This window comes from Chiloscyllium plagiosum, unplaced genomic scaffold, assembly GCF_037043375.1.
Source record: "Chiloscyllium plagiosum isolate Xiang-an unplaced genomic scaffold, Cpla_swu_hap1 HiC_scaffold_42, whole genome shotgun sequence".
Taxonomy (NCBI): domain Eukaryota; kingdom Metazoa; phylum Chordata; class Chondrichthyes; order Orectolobiformes; family Hemiscylliidae; genus Chiloscyllium; species Chiloscyllium plagiosum.
The window spans coordinates 79209544-79218881 of NW_028270180.1; the positions used below are offsets into that span (position 1 = coordinate 79209544).

General features: G+C 44.3%; 1 non-coding gene across 1 annotated transcript; it reads right to left on the bottom strand.

Moving 5' to 3' along the window:
• Window positions 1-309: 309 nt before the first annotated feature.
• On the bottom strand, window positions 310-391 carry trnas-gcu (transfer RNA serine (anticodon GCU)). Its single transcript has one exon. It is a non-coding gene; the product is annotated as a tRNA-Ser (tRNA).
• Between the last annotated feature and the right edge of the window lie 8947 nt (window positions 392-9338).

Genomic DNA, 9338 nt, shown 5'->3' on the forward strand with positions numbered 1-9338 from the left:
GCTCCAGATTTCATCTGACAAAACAGTCATTAAGAATCCCACTGCATAAACATACATTTCGCATTTCTCATTATTTGGTTTTCCTGGATCTCTTTCATACAATAAAAGGTCACAGCAGCTAGACTTGAAAAATAAAATTGCGTTCCTTTTCATTATCCCAATGCGATCTACATTTCAATGCAGTTTAGACAACTGGCTCAAAGTATTCTTTGAGATTTTATAGTAGCGTCGATGCATACAAACTGACATTGGAGTTCCAATTTCAATAAAACAGCTGTGAGCGTACAAAAATAGCAACATTAAAAACAGCGACGAGAGTGGGACTCGAACCCACGCGTGCAGAGTACAATGGATTAGCAGTCCATCGCCTTAACCTCTCGGCCACCTCGTCCCATATAGCTGGGCGCCAATGACCTTATTAATAAGTGAATTGCGTAAATTATGCAGAAGAGCAGATATTTCTTCCTGGTGTTGGTGAAATGATAAATAGGACAGTACGGTTCTAAGACTATGGTCTGACCTCTGGGTTGTGGGGCAAGCGCATTCCCACTGTGACACTCTGCTCACAGTGGTCTGAACAAAAATGAAGAAAAGACTATGTAACAAGGTCTGTTGAATTCTGTGAAGATTTGAAGTCAACGGAATGAAGAACCCGAGAAAGCAGGTGTGTTCTTTCAAGTAAGAGTTGGATAGAGCTCATAAGGATAGTGGACTCCAGGGTTATGGGGATAAGGCAAGAACAGGATACTGATTGAGGATGATCAGCCACAATCATAATGAATGGTAGTGCTGGCTCGAAGGGCAGAATAGCCTACTCCTGCACCTATTGCCTATTAAATTGCCTGTGAGGAATTGTTTTCCAGACTGGACGAGAGTGCATAGTGCTCAATGTCATTATTCGGAACACCTTTTTTCTGCTCAGATATTTTTGACACGCACTTGTGTACAGGCCAGACAATTTCAAAATCCTAAATTAGGCTTAACTGACAATTGAATTCAACAATGCAAAAACCTTGATCTGTATCATTTTCCTGTGCCGTGCGACACCAAGTCACTGTATGATCACAGCAACAGAGTGAGCAAGTGTCAGAAGGAAAATGAGTGCAGTGCCAGAACGCATGCTGGGAGCAACAGTTGACACACGGGGAAGTGCATTTCCCACAACAGAAAAAATTCCCAAACAGCAGACTGTGGTGGAAGAATTCAGAGGGGGTTTACACTTTGGAATTTGATGCCAGAGACACAATAGGGATCTGTCATTGAGTCTGTTAAAGATGAAGATTTTAAGATTTCTACAGATGAAAAACAAAATAAAATGTTCATTGGTTAGTGAAGGCAAATGTTGAAATTGTATATTTCAACAATCTACCCATCTTTGCAATGAGTAGCTCACTACTTTCCTCACTCGGGGTCAGAACCACTGGTCAAGATGATCGTCTTATCCCCGTTACTAGCCATGGAATCAGAGAAACTCGGTTTCCCAAGCGTTAAGGTACAACCAGGAATGTGGAGGTAAGCATTAATGTGTTGCTCCTGTGCTGCAGGTGACCAGTGCACAGTATCTCTGTTCCAGTATATTGGGCTGTGCTGTCCCGAAGTTTTAAGTTTGAGCCTCACATGGAGCAGCTTCAATTTGTCATCGTGTTGAGGGGTGCGGATAGAAGGTGATATTGAGCAAAGCCAAGTTTATGGGAAAATACCCGAGATTGTGGATTGAGAAACGACCTTTTCTGGATAATGAATCCTTGATCAACAAACATACTGCAAGTATCTAAAACGTGTAGAGACATGTGTGGAGAGAGAGCCAAAGGCGATTTTTCAGTAGGTAGATAACGTTTCCCATGTGCACTGTGTTAAATTCCGGGAAAATAGATGTTGAACTGGTTTCATGCTACACAGTTTGTTACAAACTCACAAAGGTTATTGCAATAATAAAAAAAAATCACATAAGACCGTTTGAATATTGTATTGAATTGAATTTTGTTCTGAGCATATTTCATCTTCAATGGCGTGCTGCAGAGAAGTACAGAGGGTTAACAACACAAAAGGACAGAGTCTTCTTGGTGCATTTCTTGGGTGGAGTTAAGAATGTACGAAATATACATAACATCATGTGATTGTGGTCAAATCTTTCAAGTAGGTGTTGTGTCTCCAAGTGACGATTCAATTCCTACTCATTAGGATATAGCTTCTCTCGGCAGTTATTTTAAGACATCATCTCCATTTGCAGAGTTTCACCTTGAATAATACGCCACACCTTACCAATCCATGAACTTTTTATACTCAATCTTAATCAGTTGTATGTGTTCATGAAATGTCTTTGTGTCTGAAGTCAACCAAATTCGAAATTGTTACGCAACCGCACTGACTTTCTCTCAATGGTAAATTCCCTCCTTGTATGTTTGTTCGTGTATCTTTTAAAACACTGTGAAATCAGCTTCTACGCTTTATTTCTGGAAATATGTTCACGATTTAACTAACTCTATTGAGTGGAAGAAACTCTCATCCAAACTTTTCTTAATCATTCACTGATGGTTTTGAAGCTCTAACTAAAGTTATTGATTCACTCGAAAAGGGCATTTCCCCATTTCGTCATTCAAACCTCGAGTTATGTGAAAATCTCATTCGTTTTCTTCAAACTTGCGTGTTTCTGCTCCAGCAGTTCCAGATCTCGTGAATAAATTCCTTCATTCTTTCTATCATCCCGTTTGTATCCTTTCTGATATTTTTATGTCTCAGTAAACAACGTCACTTCACTTTCTAATATCTTGCTATCCAGGAAACAGCGTCTGTGCCCTTTCTAACCTCTTGACATGTTTTTGGTAAAGAAAGAGGACAAGGATTACACACAATGGTCCCACTGAGGGTGATCTACAGATTCTACAGTTACATTATGAACTCTTTGCTTTTTAAATATGACGTCACTATGCATAAACTCAAGTAAGGTAAATTATTATCTATCCAGTTCATGAACATCGTCTCCGTGGAGACGAAAATTATCTATCACTCCCTTTATTCTTCCACGAAATGTTCAAAAGGTTTGGAAGGCGAACATCTCTAACTCCACGTGCCCTGAGTGAGTCTTAACTATTTCTAAAGGAGACTGAAGTTCAAATACTTAATAGTGTTCTCCAGTCATTCCAGTGCAGATTGGTTCTGGACAGTAAATGCCCAAAGGCCACCGTGGATCTGAAATCAACAGTTTTCACATAGTAATTGTCGTAGCTATTGTGCATCGTATGTCGGTGTTCGTGTTCAATTTGTTCATAATTTCATGGGCTCCTGTAATGAATTCTACTGAATGATTAATTTGTGAATGGAGACATTCCCTTCACCACTCATTCGAAACTCCATGGAACATTGAATAATTTTACTCATATGCTTCCAGAGGACAGTCCTACCATTACTGGTATAAATCAGTGAACATTCCGGACGTATCCTCGAAGGCAAAGATTTCCTTCTCCAGTTTAGCGGATCATGACAGCACTGAATCCCATGTATGCGTTCATTAAAACCAAAACAGTTGCAGCAAGACTTTAAAACAAAGATTTTGCAATCTGCTTGCATTGGTTGTCCCAAACATTACATTCCACATTGTGGTATGTTTGTGGATGAAAGCACTTTCTGAATCTTGAGCAATTACATTTCAATTTTGTCAAAACATTGTCATTCGCTGTTCTCTCTTTCCCTTTCAGTTTCCCGTTTAATATCCCGTATTTTCTCAGTTTATCTTACGTTTTCAACAATTTCAATCAATCTCGCTCCTGATTACCAATCCGAGAGAATGCCACAATTATATGCAGTGCAGCTGTAGGGCGCGGTGAACAAGTGGAAAGGCATTGATCACGTGAACCAAATAAAAGTAGCGAGCTGGTGGAATCTGGCCGTTCCATTGCAGTGATATTTAAAACATTTCACGTAATCTTCAGCCAAATCATATTGGCAGAATATAAGAAAACATAAACGAAAAAATTGCCGGTGTTGCAAATCAAACAAAAACAAACGTTGCTGGAAAATTTCAGGACGTCTGGCAGCATCTGTGGAGAGACGGACCCAGTGGATGTGAAACGTTAACTGTGATCCATCTGCACAGATGCTGCCAGCTCACCTGTGATTTTACTGCAATTTCTGATTTTGTTTCAGAGAAGATTTTGTCACAGTTCATGAGAACAGTGTTCTCGAGAATCAAACAGACAGCATGGACCTGATAGTGTGAAATGAGACAGTAATAATGAATGAGTAGAGCGTGTTGTACTGGAAAAGCACAGCAGGTCAGGCAACACCCGAGGAGCAAGAGAATGGACGACTTAGGCATAAGCCATTCATCAGGAATTAGGCTTGTGAGTCGGGCAGAGTGACAAAGCTAAAGCCAGGTGCCAACTTGCAGGCACCTCCTCCTACTGACCCCGATCATGACCTCTCCTCCCATCACCAAACCATCATCTCTCAGACCATCCACAATCTCATCACCTCTGGACATCGCCCATCCACAACCTCCAACCTCATTGTCCATGAACCGTGCACTACCGGATTCTACCTCCTTCCTACGTTTCAGAAACCTGACTTCCCCAGTCGACCTATTGTCTCAGCCTGCGCCTGTCCCATCCGAATAATCTCTTCATACCTCGTCACAATCCTATCTCCCCAGTCCAGAAAATGTCCATTTATATTCGTGACACCCCTATGCACTTCACCTCCTCCACGAATTTCGTTCCCCTGGCCCCCAACGCGTCATCTTCACCATGGACATCCCGTCCCTGTACAAATTCATCTGCTGTGACAGAAGTCTGCAAGCCTTCCATTTCTTAATCTCACACCATCCCAACCAGTACCTTTCCATGGACATCCTCATCCACCTGACTGAACTAGTCCTCAAAATCAACAATTTATCTTTCCAATTTTCCCACTTCCTCCATCGAAACGGGTAGCCATGGGCATCCGCATAGGACCTAGCTATGCCTGCCTGTTTGTCAGATATGCGAAACTGTCCATCTTTCGCAGTTACACAGGCACCACCCTCCACCTGTTCCTCCGCTTCATTGATGAATGTATTGGCGCCACTTGGTGCTCCAACGAGAAGGTTCAATAACTCACCAACTTTCCCAATACCTTCCACCCCGACCTCAAGTTTATCCGGATAATCTTGGCAACTTCCTTCGCCTTCCTGGACCTCTCCATCACCGTCTCTGCCGACTGACTAATCACAGACATATACTACAAGCCCACCGACTCCCACAGGTATCTAGACGACATCTCCTCCAACGCTATCTCGTGAAAAAACGACATTCCTTATTCCCAAATCCTCTGCATCCACCACATCTGTTCCCAGGATGACCAATTACAACTCAGAAAGACCCAGTTCATCTCCTTCTTCCACGATCACAAATTGCCTTCCCACGTGGTTGACAAAGCCCTCCAATGCATCTCCTCCACTTCACACACCACCGCCCTTGAACCCCACGCCTCTCAACGCAACAAGGACAGAACCTCCTGGTGCTCACCTTCCACCCCACCAACCTCTGCATAAAACGCATCACATTCTGTCACTGATGCCACCTCGAGACAGACACCACCGCCGGAGATATATTGTGCTACCCAGCCCTGCCAGCACTCCAAAAAGACCATTCCCTCCACGACCACCTCTTCAGGTCCACACTTCCCCCCACCAGCCCACAACCCTCTCCTGGTACCTTTCACTGCCACCAAAGGAAGGGTGAAACTAGCACCCACACCACTCCAACCAAGACCCGAAGGGATCATTCCACATCTGTTAGAAATTCACCTGTACAGCTAACAATGTCATCTACTGCACCCATTGCACCCAGTGTGGTCTCCTCTTCATCAGGGAGACAGGACACCTTCTTGCAGATCATTTCAGAGAACATCTCTGGGACACCCGCACCCACCAACTTCATATCCAGTGGCTGAACACTTCAACTCCCTCTCCTACACCGTCAAAGACATGCAGGTACTGGACCTCCTCCAATACCAAACCATTACAACCCAACGCCTGGAGGACGAACGCCACACATTCTGACTTGGGACCCTAACAGCACACGGGACAAATGTGAATTCGAACAATTTCCTAATTTTCCCTCCCCCAGGGCCAAGCCTTCAACTCGCCACCGCTATCTCGACCCATTCCATCACTGCCACTTCTGACCTATTATCTTCTCCATCCTATTCATTCATCTATTGCTTTCCAGCTATTTCCCCTCAACTCCAGACCACTTCCATTTATCTCCCAGCCCCGACTCACAAGGCTTATTCCTGATGAAGGGCTTAAGCCTGAAACTTGAATTCTCCTGCTCCTCGGATGCTACCTGATCTGCTGTGCTTTTCCAGCATCACACGACCAACTCTGATCTCCAGCATCTGCAGTCTTAACTTTATCCTTGGAATTATCAATGTCATTGGAGTGAAGATATCCCTCGATTGCAGTGATCACAGTGTGACTGAGTTTTCCATTTAATTTGGGTGAGGGCAGGTTGGATCTGAGATGAGCACTTAACACCTAAACAACTGGAATAGTATCAGATAGCGAGGTTAGGGCGGGCTGAAGTGAAGTGGAAAATTCTGTCAGAAGATTGGTCAATACAACTGCCCCACATCACCCAGATTGTAAAAGACACACAGAAGGAGCAAAGCACCTTCAGTGAAGACACAATGACAGGTAAAGTGGAAAGGAGACAATACAACACACTGAGTTGCAGTGGAATTATATATGTGAAAGGATTCGATATATAAGCTACTTTACATATGGACAGCCCTCACATTGGAAAAAAGCAATTTCCTGCAGTGTAACGGCGTCATTTGCCTGTGACATCACAATGCTGAGAGACACTGACATAGTTTCTTCTGTAGCAGCGTGGCCTAGAGAGAGCATGATCGGACCATCAACCAGAATGCAATACTTCAAAGCTCTCCTCTGCGTAGTACAACTTATTTGCTGCTCCTGTTGTCAGATCTCAATCGCTTCACAGTGTGTCTTCTGCTTCCTGCTTCACGGAAACACTTGAAACGTGAACAAATCACTCGTGTTTACACTTTCACCAATCTTTTGCAGCTCCCGAGTTGGCACAGGTACGAGTAACCGATTGGCCTTATCGAGCGCTCTCACACTGGTATGATCTGAATAATAAAGTGCACAGTGTCTGATCTGCAGAATGTCCCCACGCGAGACGGTGTTGTTTATCCCATCCCCGTGGACTGAGCTGTCTCTATTGGCAGAGTATTCAGCCATTTCCCTCCACTTGCAGGCATTCTGAGGGCATGTAAGTGCGGATATACTCTGAAGCTTCCTGTCACGGGCACAGCCAGGTACAAGAGCGCCGCTGGAACTTAGCATCTTTGATTGCGAACTTCCTCCAAATATCATTTATTTGAGAGAGAGAGAGAAAGGTGCTGAGCTGGTGGGAAAGCGAGAAATGGGCTGTGGACTCTCTTCCCTCAGTAAAGTTCAAATACGTGCATTTTTGTGCAACCCATTTGATGTGCAGAATGAATCTTTGCAGAACAATCCTGCAGAAAGGCTTTTGTTTCAGAGGCGTCGGCTTCGTTGCTGCAATCGGGCATCAGTTAACATCTGAGTCCCAACTGTCCCAGATGAAGCGACTCCAAATGAAACCCTCACTCACTGAGAACCATCCCCACAGCCAGGAATTGCGGGGTCTGCAGGCAGTCCAAAGCGGAAGGGAGGATTAAAAACGAGCCATTATTTCTCCCTCAGCCACTCTGTCACAGAGACAGGCAGAGGGACGGCAGAGACGTGGGACGGCAGAGACGTGTGACGTCATTGACGTGCCGACAGAAGCCGTTCATCCCATCGAGTCCCCGGCAAATCTCTATTGCTTGCTTCTCTCTGACGTTATTCATCATCAGTGCTGCTTGCCCTAATATTAGGGAACTGTGTCTGTGTCGAAATGCTGTCTCTGACATACTGATCCACATGTCATTCACGGCTGTTCATTTCACCAGAGGACCCTGCTGTGTGACACAGGTGGGGAATAACTGCAAGGCGTCATGTGCATGGTACACGCCACAACTGATTTTTCTCACCTTCGCCAGTGTATTCCCAGCTCAGGCAAGTGACTTTGCAAATCAGGTCATAACAGACCGACAGAGAACAGCAAAAAAATCTTCCATAACTTCAAACGTGAGTTTCCTCAAACGTATAAATGTGGCAGGTTTATCTATTTCAGATATCATTGAGTGTAAGGACGCAGAAGGCTCATCAATATGTAATGTGAAGAACGGAGCACTGTTATAGCGAAACACTGGCAGTGACAGTACACACACTGAAAGCTGGAATTGTCATCGAGCAGAAGATGCTTTTCATTCATTAATTTCTGGATTATGCGCTCACCACGATCCCTCTGGGCAGCTCTGTTATCGCTGACCACAGCAGTTTCCCACAGTCTTCAGGTTTTTGTAGCATGTACTTCGAGGATGACGTCAAAAGATCTTCGCTGTTATTGTGTGATGCACTGTGGTACAGATGTGTCCCGGCTGTGTCAATATAACCACCCTGTAACTTCCCAAATTCTGCTGTTTTAATTGCAATTTCAGTCAGAATCACAAAACATGTCACATTCCAGACTGAGGCCATGCAGCCCGCCTTCGCTCTGCTGGCTTCAAGCAATGAGGAAATGACTGTGTTTTGATTGTTTGAATATCACATGGACCGAAGTACAGTGGAAAGCGTTGTTTGCGATTGGTAATGGCGGATCAGAGTAATCAGGGACGTGCAGATCACAGCGTGAGAAAAGCAAAATTTGACCAGACTCAGGAATTCAGGTTACTACGTATAGGACGTGCGCTCAGCAGAATCCACATTGGCAAGGCCAGCAGTATTTAAAGTTAGACAATTCATTTCTCAGAGCAGCAACGGCCGAGAAGAAGCGGTTCTTGAACTTGCCTGCGTATGTTTTCAAGCTTTGGAATCTTTATCTGACCCCGATCTCATCGAAATCACATCTTCTCAGACAAAAATGAAGTAGAGTGCAAAATTCCAAGGCTCATGAACCCGAGACCTCTCGCACGTATGTCACCTGTCTGAGGCAATATCACACCCGAGACAAATGAGCCTGAACGGCGCCAGATGTGGTAACCATTATTCAGGTGAGTGTTTTTTTGGTTAACTAAGTCTATGTCTGCTGTTGCAGAGTGAAAGGAGCATTGAGTTTTCATCACAGCTCTTTTCCATTCTGACTCGCTTCTCCGAGGAGGCTCTGCTTGCTGCTTTCCCGGAAAATTGCGTTCTTCATTGATAACTGGACGAACTCACCTTCCATTGTCACGCAGTGTTGGTGGAGAGCAGCTTGAACGTGATCTTCATC